This window comes from Camellia sinensis, chromosome 10 (assembly GCF_055761805.1).
Source record: "Camellia sinensis isolate YWXY chromosome 10, ASM5576180v1, whole genome shotgun sequence".
Classification (NCBI taxonomy): domain Eukaryota; kingdom Viridiplantae; phylum Streptophyta; class Magnoliopsida; order Ericales; family Theaceae; genus Camellia; species Camellia sinensis.
Window position 1 is genome coordinate 18,693,412 of NC_138970.1, and position 16,067 is coordinate 18,709,478.

General features: G+C 36.7%; 1 pseudogene; it reads left to right on the forward strand.

Moving 5' to 3' along the window:
* Nucleotides 1–206: 206 nt before the first annotated feature.
* On the forward strand, nt 207–13,168 carry LOC114257219 (putative disease resistance protein At4g27220; annotated as a pseudogene).
* The last annotated feature ends 2,899 nt before the right edge of the window (nt 13,169–16,067 follow it).

Sequence of the window (16,067 nt, forward strand, 5' to 3'; positions counted from 1 at the left end):
TTCTTTTCTCTCCCAATCTCTTCACTTTTGAAAGATTGAAAATGAGAGTTATAAAAGAAATAAGTTTCTCTCCATTTCTCTCAACTTAAATTATCCAAACAAATAAAAGAAATACATATCTCTTCATTTCTTTTCTTTTCCCTCCAAATCACTCAATCCAAACACAAAAAAGGAAAGGAAAGGAAAGGGGAAAAAAAAAGTGTGAAATGGCTGTGGAAAATTCTTGTGTTTGGGGAAATTTTGTAAAAAATTCCTTCCGTCCACCATTCGGATTTATGGAGTTGAAGTCACGAATTTCCACTCTGAAAGAGGTAATGGAGACACTAAAAAATGATGAGATCAACATCATTGGAATATGTGGTATCAGTGGTGTTAGAAAAACAACAATGGTGAAACAAGTCACCGTGAAAGCCCAAAAAGAAAATCTATTCGATGAGATTGTTATGGTAGTGTTAGGGTCCTCGAGTACAAGCTTGAGTAACATTCAATGCCAAATAGCAGACCAATTGGGTTTGAAATTGGAAGGAGAGACTTTAATTGAAAGAGCAGCTTGTCTGCGTCAGAGACTAGCAAATGGTAAGAGAATCCTTCTTGCACTTGATGAGGTTTCAGAAGAGCTTGATCTTGAGGGATTCCTATTCGGGGCGAAAATAGGGGTTGCAAAGTTGTGCTGACATCAGAAAAGGATGTTATTTGCAGTCAAATGGGAGCCCAAAAGAAAATCCAAGTAAAACCCTTGACAAAAGAAGAAGCATGGCATCTTTTTAAGGACATGGCTGGCGATTCTGTTGACGCTCCTGACATCCGATCTGTTAGGATCAAAGACACCCAGAGAATTATCTCACACGCACAGAGAACACAATATTTACGTGGTTCGGCCCAATGCCTACATCCACGGACAGAAATGAGAATTATCACTAAAATGGAGCAAAAATACAAATACAGAGGAGGAGATGAAACTCACTCAACTCACAGCTCTCACTCTCCAATTTCTGATCTCTATATCACATCCTCTCCCTCCCGTCTCTATTTATACATAGAAGGAGTAGGTGGGAGAGCCTTCTCACGTTTTCCATGCATGTGGGTTGGTGGATGCTAAGCTGGACTTTGTTGGTTGCCCTCCACCAGCTTCTTTTACCATATGGTGCCACCCACACCATGTGGATGGTGGGCTCCTTACCATGTGGGAAGTGGATGGAGCCAACAATTCTCCCCCTCCACGCCCACATGGACAACTGACTTCTTAGCTTGGACTGCCAAGACACAGCTCCCCCTGATTGGATGCCCTGTACCCCCTGCTCGGGATACCCTTGCATTACCGTGCAACTCCTTGCATGATGAACACGGGAGCAACTAGAAAACTTCAGAGTTTGACACATCAACATCCTCAATTTTCCTTGCTCGGAGCTTATTTCTGAACAACCAGCCTTTGCTTTCTGCACTTCAGAACAACTTCCCAGCGATCTCATACGCCCGTTGTCTGTGCTGCAATCCCTGATGTTCGGTTCTGTCTCACTTGTACGTCCATACTAATGTTTGACAGTTAGCCCTTCTGCCAAGACAACTTCCACCGGTCTGTACAAGTTACCACTATGCAACTCCGTGCATAGTGCTTGCACCCCCTTATTGGAGTGCATTGCAAAGCTCACTTTGCGACTTAAGATTGCATCCCTCCCTTCCATGCATCTTTTGAGAGGTTGCAAAATGTCTCTAACACGGAAGCAAAAGAAACTCTCTTCTTCACTGGCATAGTCTCTACAGATTTGGTTTCTTTGCTCTGAACTTTCTTCAAGATAGGCTTCACTGGTTCAGATCTGTGCACCTTTGAACTGCATCCTTGCGTTCCTGTGCACCGTTTTCGCCATTCCTGATGAAAGCCTTGCTCAATCATACGCTTTGGTTGCGTATGTTCTCTCTTTGTACCCTTCGACTGGCATTTGACAACACTCATCTTTGTCAAAACTTCTCCTTCCAGTCTGTACAGTTTGTTGCACAATTTGCCTTGCAACATTTCTCTATCACCTCTGCGTACATGAAGAACCCCGCCACTAGATGAGAAACAATTTCCTTTTAGATCTAGCATACTCAGGGAGATTAGATTCCTCCGTACTCCTGGCACATGTCGGACCTCAGATAAAATTACTTTTCTTCCATCCTTAGTAAAGAATCGCACTGTCCCTATGCCGACAACTCTGTTCACTGTGTTGTTGGCCATCCGGATAATGCTACCGCTGACTCTTCGGTAAGTGGAGAAAAGCTTCCTATCCGCACATATGTGGAACGTACACCCTGAATCCAAAATCCAGCCGGGTGTTTCCAACTCTGACGAGATTGTAAGCATCACATCTTCATCGTCAGAGGAATGCACTACAACTGCTGTAGTTGAGGGACCTCCGTGTCCCTTAGCCTTCTCTTTGGCTTGTCTGTCCGCCTTCTTCTCCGGGCAATCTCTTATTACGTGATCCTCTTGATCACAGTAAAAACACCTCCTCGTGTTGTCCTGTCTGGACTGTGAACGCCCTCTGCTTTTACTTCTTCCTCTACCTCTGCCCCTTTCTCTATCTCTGCCTCTACTTTCTGTGACAAGGGCATGGGACTGCTCTCCTTCCATCTCTCTCTTCCTTGCCTCCTCGTTGAATAAGGCGTCTGTGACCATCCCCATGGTCAGCTTCCCTTCGGGTGCAGAATTACTGAGAGAAACCACCAACGTCTCCCAGCTGTCTGGTAAGGAACTGAGTAATAATAATGCTTGCATCTCATCCTCCAACTCCATTTTGATTGATGCAAGCTGGTTCACAAGGCTGTGGAATTCACTGGTGTGTTCAGCAACAGACACACCACTCTTCAGCTTCAGGTTTATAAGCCTTCTCATTATCAAGGCTTTGTTCCGTGCGGTCTTAAACTGGTACATGCCCTCCAATTTCATCCATAGGGCATAGGCGTCTGTCTCTTGGGCAACATGGTGGAACATACTGTGGTCAATCCACTGTCTGATTTGACCGACAGTCTTCCAGTTGGTTTTTATCCAGTCCCCATCCTTGTCTCCATCTGGTTTGACCCCCTTTAGCGCTATAGGGTCAAACAAATCTCTACAATACAGGACGTCCTCCATCCGCGGCTTCCATATCGCATAATTAGAAGCGTTCAACCGAATCATCGGCCCTGAAACTGATGTGGATTCCTCCATCATCCAGAAAGTAATCTCTGTTTGAGAAACAGGCTTTGCTGTGAAGTCCGGACTACTCAAATTAGCCGGAAAAGCACTTCGGATTGCCAAAATAAAAACTGCAAATTTTTAAAAGCTTATTTGAAAAATCTGACCGTACGGATGTGTCCGAAATATTCCAAATAGTTGGAAAGCACTATTGGATCACCCAAATCGGACCTCAAATGGCTTAGATGAAGCCAAAACAATTTTAACGGTTCAGATCGGCAGAATCTGGTGCGCCTGCGAAGCACCAGATTACTCCTTCGGTTCTGCTGACGTCAGGCTGACGTCATCGACTCGGTCAGCGGCTTGGTCAGCAGCTCGGTCAGCGGCTCCAGCTCGGTCAACGCGGCTCCGGCTCAGGCGGCTTGGTGCGCGCGCGTGCGGCGCGTGAAATCACGCGTCGTCTTCCTCTGTCCGCGCGTGTAGCGCGTGGGTGAGATTGGTATCACGCGCCGGTGCCTGAACGGCGCGTGGCGGCGCGTGTCGAGACTGGGATTCACGCGCCAACTTCCAGGAGCGCGTGAAGGCGCGTCTGGCCTCCGTTGGGTGTCTGCTTTATATTTCTGGACTCCTCTCGTCGAGCCCTTGCTCCTAGTATGCTCAAAAAATGATTTCGAGCAATACGATTTCTGGGCAGTTTCAAACAACACGCTGTTTTTGTTCCGAAACGCCACCAACAAGGCTCTGATACCACTTGTTAGGATCAAAGACACCCAGAGAATTATCTCACACACACAGAGAACACAATATTTACGTGGTTCGGCCCAATGCCTACATCCACGGACAGAAATGAGAATTATCACTAAAATGGAGCAAAAATACAAATACAGAGGAGGAGATGAAACTCACTCAACTCACAGCTCTCACTCTCCAATTTCTGATCTCTATATCACATCCTCTCCCTCCCGTCTCTATTTATACATAGAAGGAGTAGGTAGGAGAGCCTTCCCACGTTTTCCATGCATGTGGGTTGGTGGATGCTAAGCTGGACTTTGTTGGTTGCCCTCCACCAGCTTTTTTTACCACATGGTGCCACCCACACCATGTGGATGGTGGGCTCCTTACCATGTGGGAAGTGGATGGAGCCAACACGATCAATAGCTGAGCAAGTGGTAACTGAATGCTTAAGTTTACCACTTGCACTCAGAGCTATTGGAAGAGTGCTAAAAAATAAATCCAATTTTGTATGGACTGAAGTACTCAAACAATTAAGAGTTGATAATCAAAACTAGAATTTTCGGGACGTGCAGAAATGTTTGCAGATCAACAGACATGGAAAAAAAGGGCTGGTCCACATCTTCGTTTAAGTTATGATAGTTTAGAAGACGAGGAAACGAAGTCCTTGTTTTTGCTATGCTGTTTATATCCAGCGTGTCATGATATTCATATTGAAGAATTGTTTAGAGGCGGAATGGGGCTCTGTATATTCAAAGATATCAATGGATTGGAAGAAGCAAGAAATCGAGTACGATTGTTGGTTGATCAGCTTAAAAAGCTATTGTTTGTTATTAGATGGTGACAAGGATGAGAATGAGAGCGTCAAAATGCATGATTCAGCGCATGAGGTTGGCTGAACCGGTAAGAATGCTTTTTGGATACTGCACGGATGTAGCAAGTGGCCGACATGCATTACTTTCAAAGGTTACACTTCCATTTCTGTGATATCGGATAAAATTACAGAGCTACCAGAATCATTAAGATGCCCAACACTCAGGATGTTACTGTTAGCATGCATGAATAATACACTAAAAACACCAAACAGTTCTTTTGAGGGTATGAGAATATTGCGGTCATGTTTGTTTGGGTGGACATGAGTTTGGGATTGGATTAATAGTCCAATAAAATTATTAATCCGATATTTGGTTAAACAATTGAAGTACGGACTAATTATTTTAAACTTGAATATTAGTTAAGATAGGATACATAATCTAACGGATTGGTAGTCATATGACTATTAGTCATGGGAATGCTAATCCAGTCCGCCCAAACAAACATGGCCTGCAAGTTCTATATTTGGAGATCTTCATTGTGTTGCTGCCGTCATCACTTCAGTTTCTGAGGAACCTGCATACTTTGGCTTTGTATCTTCCAAATTACGAGTTGGAAAACATAACTGCAACAGGAGAGCTATTGAATCTGGAAATCCTCAGCTTTTGTGCTCCCTCTGTTAAGGTGTTACCAGAAGAAATAGGAAGACTTGCTAATTTAACGTTGTTAGATCTAACAGGATGTCGTCGACTTGAAAGAATATCATTTCAGGCCTAGTCCAATTACAAGAACTGTACATGATAGGCAGCTTTAGCAATTGGGAAGCTGACAAAGGAGAAAGCAAAGAAGGAAGAAGAAATGCAAGCCCGAGAGAGCTACAGTCCTTGTCCGATTTGAAAATATTAGAGATTTATATACCTGATGCAGCGTTATTTCCAAGAAGCCCTCTCTTTGCAGATCTGACGAAATACAAGATACAGATAGGTGATAATGGGTGGTGGAGCGTGTTCCCATTCCAAAAGCATTTGTTACTGAAACTTGACAAGAGTATTGCTTTACATGGTGGGGTTGGTAAGCTATTGAAGTGTACTGAACTTCTAAGTTTAAGAGGGAAGGGCTCAAGGAATGTGGTGCATGAGTTAGTTCAAGATGGCGTCCAGCACTTGAAGTACTTATCAATTGAGTCTTGTGATATGCTTTTTTGTCTTGTTGATACAACAGATTTATCACTTGACTCCAGTGCTGCTATTTTCCCTATCTTGGAGTCATTAAAGCTTGATGATTTGCCGCGGCCAACTTCCGGAAGGGTCCTTTGGGATACTAAGAACATTGATATTACAACTCTTACCTTCTTTGACGCATTTCTTGGTGGAGGATCCAGCTCAAACTACTGTCTCCCTCCATAATCTGAGATCTGTTGAGTTAGATCGCTGCAATGGTTTGCGAAATCTCTTTTCATTGTCAATGGCACGAGTGCTTGTGCAACTTCAAGAACTTCTCGTATCATCTTGTGAAATGATGAAAGAAGTTATTTGGGAAGGACAAGGAGAAGATGGGCATGCGACCAACAAGATTGAATTCCCCCGTTTAGAATACATGGCACTTATACAACTGGAAGGCCTCACTGGTTTCAGCAGAGGAATTGACAAGATTGAGTTCCCTCAACTGAAGAAATTGCACATCAGATGTCTACCAAAGATCATGAGTTTCTTTCCCAATGAGAGTACACTACATTCAGATGACCTAGCCATCTATATTCCCCCAACAGGTAATGTTTATATGTTTTTTATTTATTTGTTTGTTCTGAAAAACAAGAAAGTAATCATTAAGTTCTTAGGAGAACAAATATCTACATCTATGATGCATATATATCTCGTTTATGTAGGAGATCAACCCAAATTGAGTTGGCAGCCACATGGAAGGGTGGCCAACCCACATGGTAAAAGGAAGGCAAAAGAGGTTGGCATGAGTTGGCAAGCCATGAGGCTTGAGTTGGCAGCCATGAGGCTTGCCATGCGCCAGCAACAAAGGAGAAAGCATGGAGTTGGCCATGTGAAGTCTTCACATGGTGGGACAAAGCTTTCAACTAGACAGCAGCTCAAAGGAGAATATTGGGCTGGCAGCCAACACACCCATGAGGCCTCCTCCACCTTCTGTTTTGGTGTATAAAATGGAATGGTGATGGTGAGTTGAATACACGGCAAACATAGCAAGCAAGAGAGAAACACACTGCTGAGAGAGAGGCACAAAACAGAGAGAGCTAGTGAGAGCTATATTCTGTTTGTGTATCAGAGAGTGTGAGAGAGTGTGTTATATAGAGAGACAGTGAGTTGAGAGTGTGTAATCTCCTCCATTTGTTGATATATAACAACATCGCTCCCGTGGACGTAGGCCGGTTTGCCGAACCACGTTAAAAGTCTTGTGTTTTTTGCTTGTGAGTGTCCCCTGGTGTGCCCAAGATCCGCAACAGTTTACTTGTCCCAAGATTTTGATTGATCTTATTCCAATTCCCAGTAGTACAATAATAAAGTTTTCTCATCTCAAGTAGCAAGAGGAAGTAACTATGTTTATAGCCAAACTTAAGCAAAGTTAGTATTTCTATAGCTGTTGAACAATGTGAATTATAGAAAATGTTTTGCAAAGACGAAAATGTTAAAAGATATGTTCTCTTTAGAATTTTAAAATTTTCAATATTATGGAAGAAAAGTTTAATCATTGTTACAAAATTATGTTAATAGCATCATAATTCAAAAGTATAAAATGTTTCAAAACTTCCAGTATATAAGATGTACTCAATTATTTTGAACTCTTGGCATCAAATAATTTTAAGGTAAATTATGGGGTTTCGAGATTGAAGCCGATGTTAATCCTATTTTCAATGGCATCTTAGTGAGTAAAAGGGTTTTCATTACAAAGCAACTATAGAAGGTGATGGTTGGGGTCCGGAACAAGATTAAACCTTTAAGCATGCAGATGTGTGTTTGCTGTCAGCCCCAATCAACCCTGTTTGACTTGACCAAGTTCTGTGTTTTGTTTTCTCTAGGTCGAAAATTTGCAGTTGAAGTAAATGGTGTAGTTAAAAATGCCTTGGCAAGGGCCAGCATAAATCTAGGAATTAAACTCACCAATTTATTAGTATTTTACACTAGTTTGGGTTACTAAAGATTTCCTGTTCATAAATGAAGAACCAGAAGAAAAAATGAAATTTATAAAAATAGTGATATCTTTTTCATGTTCTTCTTTTTTCAATTTTTTGCTTTCAATCCATTCTAAACATATATAATAGTTGTTGGGACAACTACAGCTTTTTCATTTCATTTAAAAAAAAAAAAAAAAATACACTATACCTTTTCCCTTGTCAATAAGAGTTTTGTACGATGCAACATAAGAAATAATAATGTCAAGTAGATGCAGTGACAAATAATTGCCTAATCCAATATTTAGATTGTTAACTGTATTAGTCTTTTAACAATTGGGTGCCATGTGGAATTGTAATGTTATGTTTGTGGAGACTACAATTATTACCTCTATGGAATGTTCTCGTGTAAAAATATAGTTTTGGGCCTTCCTCTAGAAATTTTTGCAAATGATTGCTACGTGTCCACAGAATCCAAGGCCAGTGAATTTTATATTAAAATGCTACATTATGCGGACTCTCTGTTTTGTGAGAGGTGCTTGGGTCGACACGACACGACACGGGTAAAGGTGCGGAATACAGCCGGGATACGGCTAGATACAAATGGATACGACTAAAATTCAAAGATGGAGAGAGAGACAGAGAGAGGGCTGAAACTCATCTTTACGAAGCAAGATCTAAACGTGAACCTTAGTCACGAGCTCGACCGAATCAAAGGAGATCATCGCAAAGTCGATTCTACCCAAAAAATGATCCTAGGGCTTCGATTCCCCCTCCGTCTTGATCTCAGTCTCGGTCTCGATCTCTCTCTCTCTTCTACTCTTTGTTCTCTTTCTCGATCTCAGTCTGCGTTCTCTCTCTCTCTCTCTCTCTCTCTCTCTCTCTCTCTCTCTCCTTCTTTTCGTCTTCTCCTCTTTGTTCTGTTCTCTTCTTTTAAATTAGATTTATATTATATAATATAAATTATATTAATATAAACGTAATATCATTCATATTACGTAATATCATTCACCCAAAAAATATTGTATAATATAATATATTATAAATAATATAATTTTTATTCCTAAAATAAAAATAATTTATCTTATCATATATAATATAATTTATTGTATATCTAAAATAATTTTTATTTGTTATTTATATTTTATTTGTTATTTTTTTTAATAAATTTGTTATTTCTTAACTTTTTTTTAACTCATCTTCGTATAATAAATATATTTTAAAAATAATTATTTAACTTATCCCCATACCTCGTATCTAAATTTGAATCTATATCCACATATTCTCAATTTTTAATTTTGAAGTGTCCGAATCCTAAATAGGCACCCACACCCGATACTCACACCCAAGTCTGTGTAACGTAGTTAAAATGACAACCTTTCTTCAAGGAAAGGTAATAAAAGAAGTTGAGTGCTAACAAGTCTAGAGTTACAAGTTCTGTTCTTTTTGTGATTCTTTCTAACAATACAGAACACTTTTGACTGTCTGCTTGTAAATACAATTTTTTTTTTTTGCAGGTTGCATTTCCGCTTGGAGAAATTGGAACTTGTTGGATTGCTAAATGCGAGTGACTTGTGGGGCCGTGAACTTTCAACCAAATCATTCTGTAAACTTAGATCCCTCAAGGTGGAAGACTGTCATGGATTAGTGAAAAATGTTGTTCCAGTTAATATAATAAAAAGGTCACCCAATCTAGAAAAAGTAAAAATATATAACTGTGATTCGGTGGAAGATGTATTCGGATTTGGAGGCCACCAAGGAATTCCTGTTGCAAACATAAGAAGGTTGATTGTTAGATGTTGTGGCAGCTTGAGAAATCTGTTCTCTCCTTCCATTGTTAGAGGTCTTATGCATCCCCAAGAACTAACAATAGATGGTTGCTCAATGATGGAAGAAGTTATTTGGGAAGGAAGAGGAGAAGATGGGCATGTAACCAACAAGATTGAATTCCCCCGTTTAGAAAACATTTCACTTACAGAACTAGAAGTCCTCACTGTTTCAGCAGAGGAATTGACAAGATTGAGTTCCCTCAACTGAAGAAATTGCACATCAAATATCTACCAAAGGTCAAGAGTTTCTTTCCCAGTGAGAAATATACTGCATTCAGATGAAAAACGCAATGCTACCTTGCTCTCTATTTTCCCCCAACAGGTATATTCATATATAAATATATTCAAAAACAAGTAATCATTAAGTTCTTAGGAGAACAAATATCTACATCTATGATGCATCTGTCTCTTGGTTACTTGTCTCGAGATTTTGGTTGATCTTATTCAACATCCCAATAGTACAATAAGTTTCTTATGTCAAGTAGCAAGAGGAAAAAATTATGTTTATAACCAAACTTCCCGTCTAGTTGCTATGCGAAGTTAGTATTTCAGTGACAGTTGGACGATGTGAATTGCGATGCACAGGATAGTATCATAGAAAGTGGTTGAAAATGTTAAAACATATGTAGTAGAAGAATCTCTTTAGAATTTAAAATTTTCAATTTTATGAAAGAATAGTTACGAAATTGTTAATAGCATCATAATTCAGAGTAGTATAAAATGTTTCAAAACTCCCAAGTATATAGATGTACTTAATCATATGAATCTTGGCATGATAAAATGATTTTAAATTAAATTATGGGGTTTCCAGATTGAAGCTGAGTGCTAATCTAATCATATTGCCATGCCATTTTGGATGTGGAGAAACTAAGTCAATTCTAAAAGTTTGGCAAACAGGCCCTTATATGGGAGGGGAGGGGTGGGGGGTCTTCCTATCACTGCCGTCCACCTTGGTGACCAAAAATGTTTCCATTACAAAGCAACTCTCTTCTAGTTCGAGTTTTTAGGTGAATGAGAAGGAGATGTGGTTGGGGACTGGAACAGGATTAAGCCTTTAAGTATGTAGATGAGTGTTTGTTGTCAGCCCCAACCAGCCCGGTTCTACTTGACTAACCTTGTTTTTGATCTCTACTGGTTGAAAATCTTCAGTTGAAGGGCTTAGTTGAGAATGCCTAAATCTAGGAATTAAACAAGCCACTAGTTTGGGTTATTAAAGATTTCCAGCTCATAAATTAAGAATAAGCAGAAAAACATAAATGTACAAAAATAGTGATATCTTTATTATGATTTTCTTTTTCAAATTTTTGTTTTCAATCCATTATAAAAGTATATAAAAATTGCTAGGACGACTATAGATTTTTCCTTGTCAATAAGAAAGTCTTGTACATTGTACAACATAAGATAACAATAATGTCAAGTGGTTGCAGTGATGAATCGTTGCCGAAGCCAATTTTAAATTGTTAAATGTGTTGATGTTAAACAATTGGAGGCCATGTTCTTGTGTAAAAATATAGCTTTGACAAGTGGTACCTTCCTCTCTTCTGATTAAATTAGACGGTGGGGTCTATCATATTCATGTTGGTGTTTGGAAGATAACACGGGGCATAATCATTTGTGATTGGTTGGAGGGTACTACATGACTTTGCCATGTGTACTCTGTTGGTATATAATAAATTTTTTTTTTTAGTTTTGGGCCTCCCAGGATAACCTGAAAATTGTTGCACCTTGTTGCTAAGGGTCCACATAATCCAAGGCCAACAACTTTTCCATTAAAATGACAATCTTCATAACCTCATGCAACCTTACTTGAACGAAAGGCAATTGTAGAAGTTGAGTGCTAATTATAAGACAAGAGTTACAAGTTCTGTTTTTCTTTTTCTGTTTGTTTTTAACATTACATAATACTTTCAACAGTATTCTTGTTAATACAATCATTTTGTTTGCAGGTTGTATTTCCTCACTTGGAGGAATTAAAACTTGTTGATTTGCCAAATGCAAGTGACTTATGGTGCAGTGAACTTTCAACAGGATCATTCTGTAAACTAAGATCTCTCGTGGTGAGAGACTGTCACGGATTAGTAAGAAATGTTCTTCCTGCTCATATATTGAAAGTGCCACCGAATCTAGAAAAAGTGGAAATATATAACTGTGATTCGGTGGAAGAGGTATTCAGATTAGGTGGCCAACAAGGAAATCCCCTTGAAAACATAAGAACCCTAATTGTTAGATGTTGTGGCAGCTTGAGAAATATGTTCTCTCCTTCTGTTGCTAGATGTTTTGTGCATCTTCAAGAACTAATAATATATGATTGCTCAGCAATGGAAGCAGTGGTTTCAATGAGGATGAGGAACAAATGGGCGGAGATAGGATTTACGTTACTCTGTTCGCTCAATTGAAACATTTGGAACTCAGAGATCTACCCTCACTCGGGAAGTTTTGCCATGCTATTCATGACTGGGAAATGCCATCTTTACATCACTTGGAAGCCGTTAATTGCCCTGAAATGCAGACTCTCTCTCCTGGATTCGTGCATGCCCCAAATCTATATCATGTAAAAGTGGAAGCAAAATCGATCCGGATAAAAAGAGATCTCAATATGACCATTCAACACTTTTTTGAGAAGATATGTTCGTTCCCGCTGTTGATAAATACTTCATTTTCTTAAGCCATATTTTGCTGAATTTGATGATTGGCACTCTCAACATCATGACCCTTTTCCCCAATAGACCAACAATTTTATGAATGGGACAAAATAAAAGAATATTTTCATGGTGAATTTTCCACTACTACCAACGTGTAGAGGGCCAAACCACACACGCTGAAGTTTTTGGAGATTGATCTCCAAACAAACTCTTGTCATTCCATCAATTTTTAAACTTATTACAATTTTTAGTGCAATAAAATTCATGCCTTCCATAAACGGAGATTCCATATCAAGTTATATTTTGGTGCAATTTGAAAAAATCCCTTGGTGAAACTGCCATGTTCATATTTTTTGGGGTGAATATCCTTGAGAAAGTTGTCATCATTGAATAGACTACTTAACAAATGGAGCGTTAATTAAACCTGCCAAAAAAAAGGAAAGGAAAAAAGAAATTGTTGAAACACTGCTAAAAAAAATATGCTCTTTTATTTTTTGTCTCAACTATTGAAAATATAAATGTTTGTTAACTTAAATCACTTTTTATAAAATAGTAATGTTGTAGACCATGATAGCTGATCTCTTATTTTCATGTATGTTTATATTTCTTCTATTACTTACATTTTCACATATTTTTTTATCAATCAAAAGCTTATCTATGAGCATTCCTCTATTTGCATGACAGCAAGAAGAAGAAGAAGAACATCATGATGAAGAAGAGGAAGAGGAGGAGGAGGAACAGGGAGTAAGTTTCAACTGTAAACCTTTGTGTCGTAGCTTTTATGCAAATACCTTTTTTCTTTTCCGGCTTTTTGTTTCAGCAAGTAGAGGAAGAAAGTAAACAAGAAGAAGAAAACAAATGAGGACAATAAAGAAGAGCAGCAACAAGGAGTAAGACTGTATTATCTGCTTTCTAGTTTCGTAAACCTTCCGTCAATCGCTTTTATGCAATTATTATTATTATTATTATTATTATTATTTTCCCGATGATTCCAATACAATTTATATATCTAGCCTACAATTTCAACTGGACTTTTTGCTTCAGAAAGAAGTAGAGGAAGACGGAGAAGATGAACGGCAAGAAGATAAGAGTTGAGGGCAATAAAGAAGAAAAACAACGAGGAGTAAATTTCAATTGTATTATCTGCTTTCTAGTTTCCTAAAACTTTTCTATCTATACCTTTTTGGCATGTTTGATTGGAAGGATTAGAGTATGGGATTGAGATTATTAATCTATGGGCCCAATTATCCTATATTTGTTTTGACATTTTGTTTTAGGATTATCAATCCAATATATAATTAATCCAACAAATTTGTAGGATTATTAGTAATGAGGTAGGGGTGGAATTATGAATACCACACTAATTTAATTAGATTATTAATACCTCAGTATTAGTCTTGTAAAATCAAATATGGCCTTTATGCATACACTTCTTTTCTTTTCTGGTTTTTTTTGTTTCAGAAAGAAGTAGAGAGAGAAGAGAAACAACAAAGAAGATAAGAAAGAGAAAAGGAAAAGAAGGTAACAATGAGGACAACAATGATGATGGTGATCCACAACAGCGATGATGACAATAAAGATAGACAATTGATGACACTGAAAGGCTGATGACCGAAGTGGCAACAACATTTGATGGTGTGGTTGTGAAACTCCAATTATTTTGGGAGAGATTGTGTATATAAAATTTCCCTTTTCTAGTTTATTTCCTAGCCAGAGCAGAATAGGTGTGTCCCTAAGCCTTTCTTTTAGTAATTTTTTAGTTTTTTTTTTAACTAAAATATGGGATGAGAAAAATAATATGTTTGTGATGATTTTTTTATGTTTTTTAAAAAAAAAAAAGTGCAAAAAAATAGAAATAAAAAGGAATTTTTGATTTTTTTTTTATACAGTTCTTTGACTTTTTAACTTTTGACCTTTTAGCCATTATAGGATGTTGCCAAACTTAGCCTAGGCCTCGTTTGGCAAGTGGTTATTTTATCTAAAAAGTCAAAAAGTTATTAAAAAAATTAAAAAGTCAAAAATTTATACCAAAAAATTAAAGATTTTTTTTTCTCTCTATTTTTTACATATCTTTTCGTAAAAAATTAAAAAGTTATTTTAAATATATTAGTTTTTTTATATTATATTTTAATTAAAAATTAAAAAATTATTAAAAAAAGTCTATTCTCAAATGAGATCTAGTACAAGAGATTAATGCATGTGTTTGCTGATGCATGCTTTAAAGTGTCAAATGTGTTTGCTTTTCAGTGTTTAGATTGTGGTGCTCATGCACTTGAATGATGTTTATTGTTTTGTAGTTTAGGGTAAAGTGGTGATGGGTCCATCTGTATATTTTTATAGTTGTTTAGAGGTATGAGTAATATTTTTTTAATAGTTTAGGGGTCAAGTGGTATATTTTTACTAATTTAGGAGGTTAAAGTGATACTTTTTAATAATTTAAGAAATTTTTGTACAAATAACTTTTTATAATTTTGCAAAATTTTTTTTATTTTTTTTTATTTTAGAGATTGAAACCAAACATCACCACTCAAAGCAAGCGTTATTTATATTGGAGGTATTTGTTTGGGTTTTTTTAAGTTAATTTATAGCTTTTAATTTTAGAAAAGTTATTTTAGATTGTTTGGTTAAATTTATTTCAGTCTCCGTTTGGGAAGTGGGTTAACTTTTTGGTATTTTTTGTTATTTTAGTCTGGACTAAAAAGTTTGGTTTGTGAAGGTTTTTTAGCTTTTTGACTTTTTTGGAAGAGAAGAGTGTAATGATTATGGGTTGTATGTGATATTTTTTTTGTTTTTTGTGACTATTTTAGTCCCAAAATCACTTGCCAAACACTACCTCAAACAGTTTCTAATTCTAATAACTTATTTTAACTCAAAAAAATTGATTCTGAGAAGCTGTTTACTCCTTATTTTTTATTATCAGCTTCTACTGTGGACATGTTAATTTACGGTTATATTCTTAAATTTCATTATTTTTTATTTTTTTGAAAATAGAAAAAGATCCAAATAGATTATAAATTATTATTATTATTATTATTTATGAAAAATGTAGACAAGTAGTGAATAATAAAAAATAAAAATTAATTACAAAAGTTATTTCATATCTTATTTAACAAATATTTTTTAGTAATTTAAATTTATAACTCAATAGTTATGTCAAATATATTAATAATTTTTAATTAAAATTATAATTTATAATTTGTTAAGTTATAATTTATAATTTATTTTAATAATTGCACCAAATGAGACATTAACAGCAGTTTTTGGCACACAAAAAAATAAAAATGAAAAAGTTGAAAACGACAGCTTGGCACGTAGTCAGTTGGAAGGCAAGTGCTCGCCGTTTCAAAAGTGTTTGGCAACCGAGTATTGGGTATGCATACTAAGCCTAGTTTGGTATAATATAAAAAATTTAAAAAGTTATAAAGTCATTATCTTATTTAAATTATATTATTTTATTTAAATTATATTATTTCTTTATTATATCATTTTAAACTTAATTTATATTTTATATTTTTTCATAAAAAATAAAAAAACACACTTATTTAGATCATTTCAAACTATCCCTAATAATGAATATTGAATAATTTCTATGCATACAAATAATATTATTAAAAATAGAAGAGGTTAAATGTGATTAGTTATAAATAAATAAATAAACAAACAATCACCTTGTTTAGTTTATTGAATTTTTTTAATATTTTAAATAATTTTTTATTTTATAGATACACATAATTTAGATGTACTTAAAACATAAAATATTC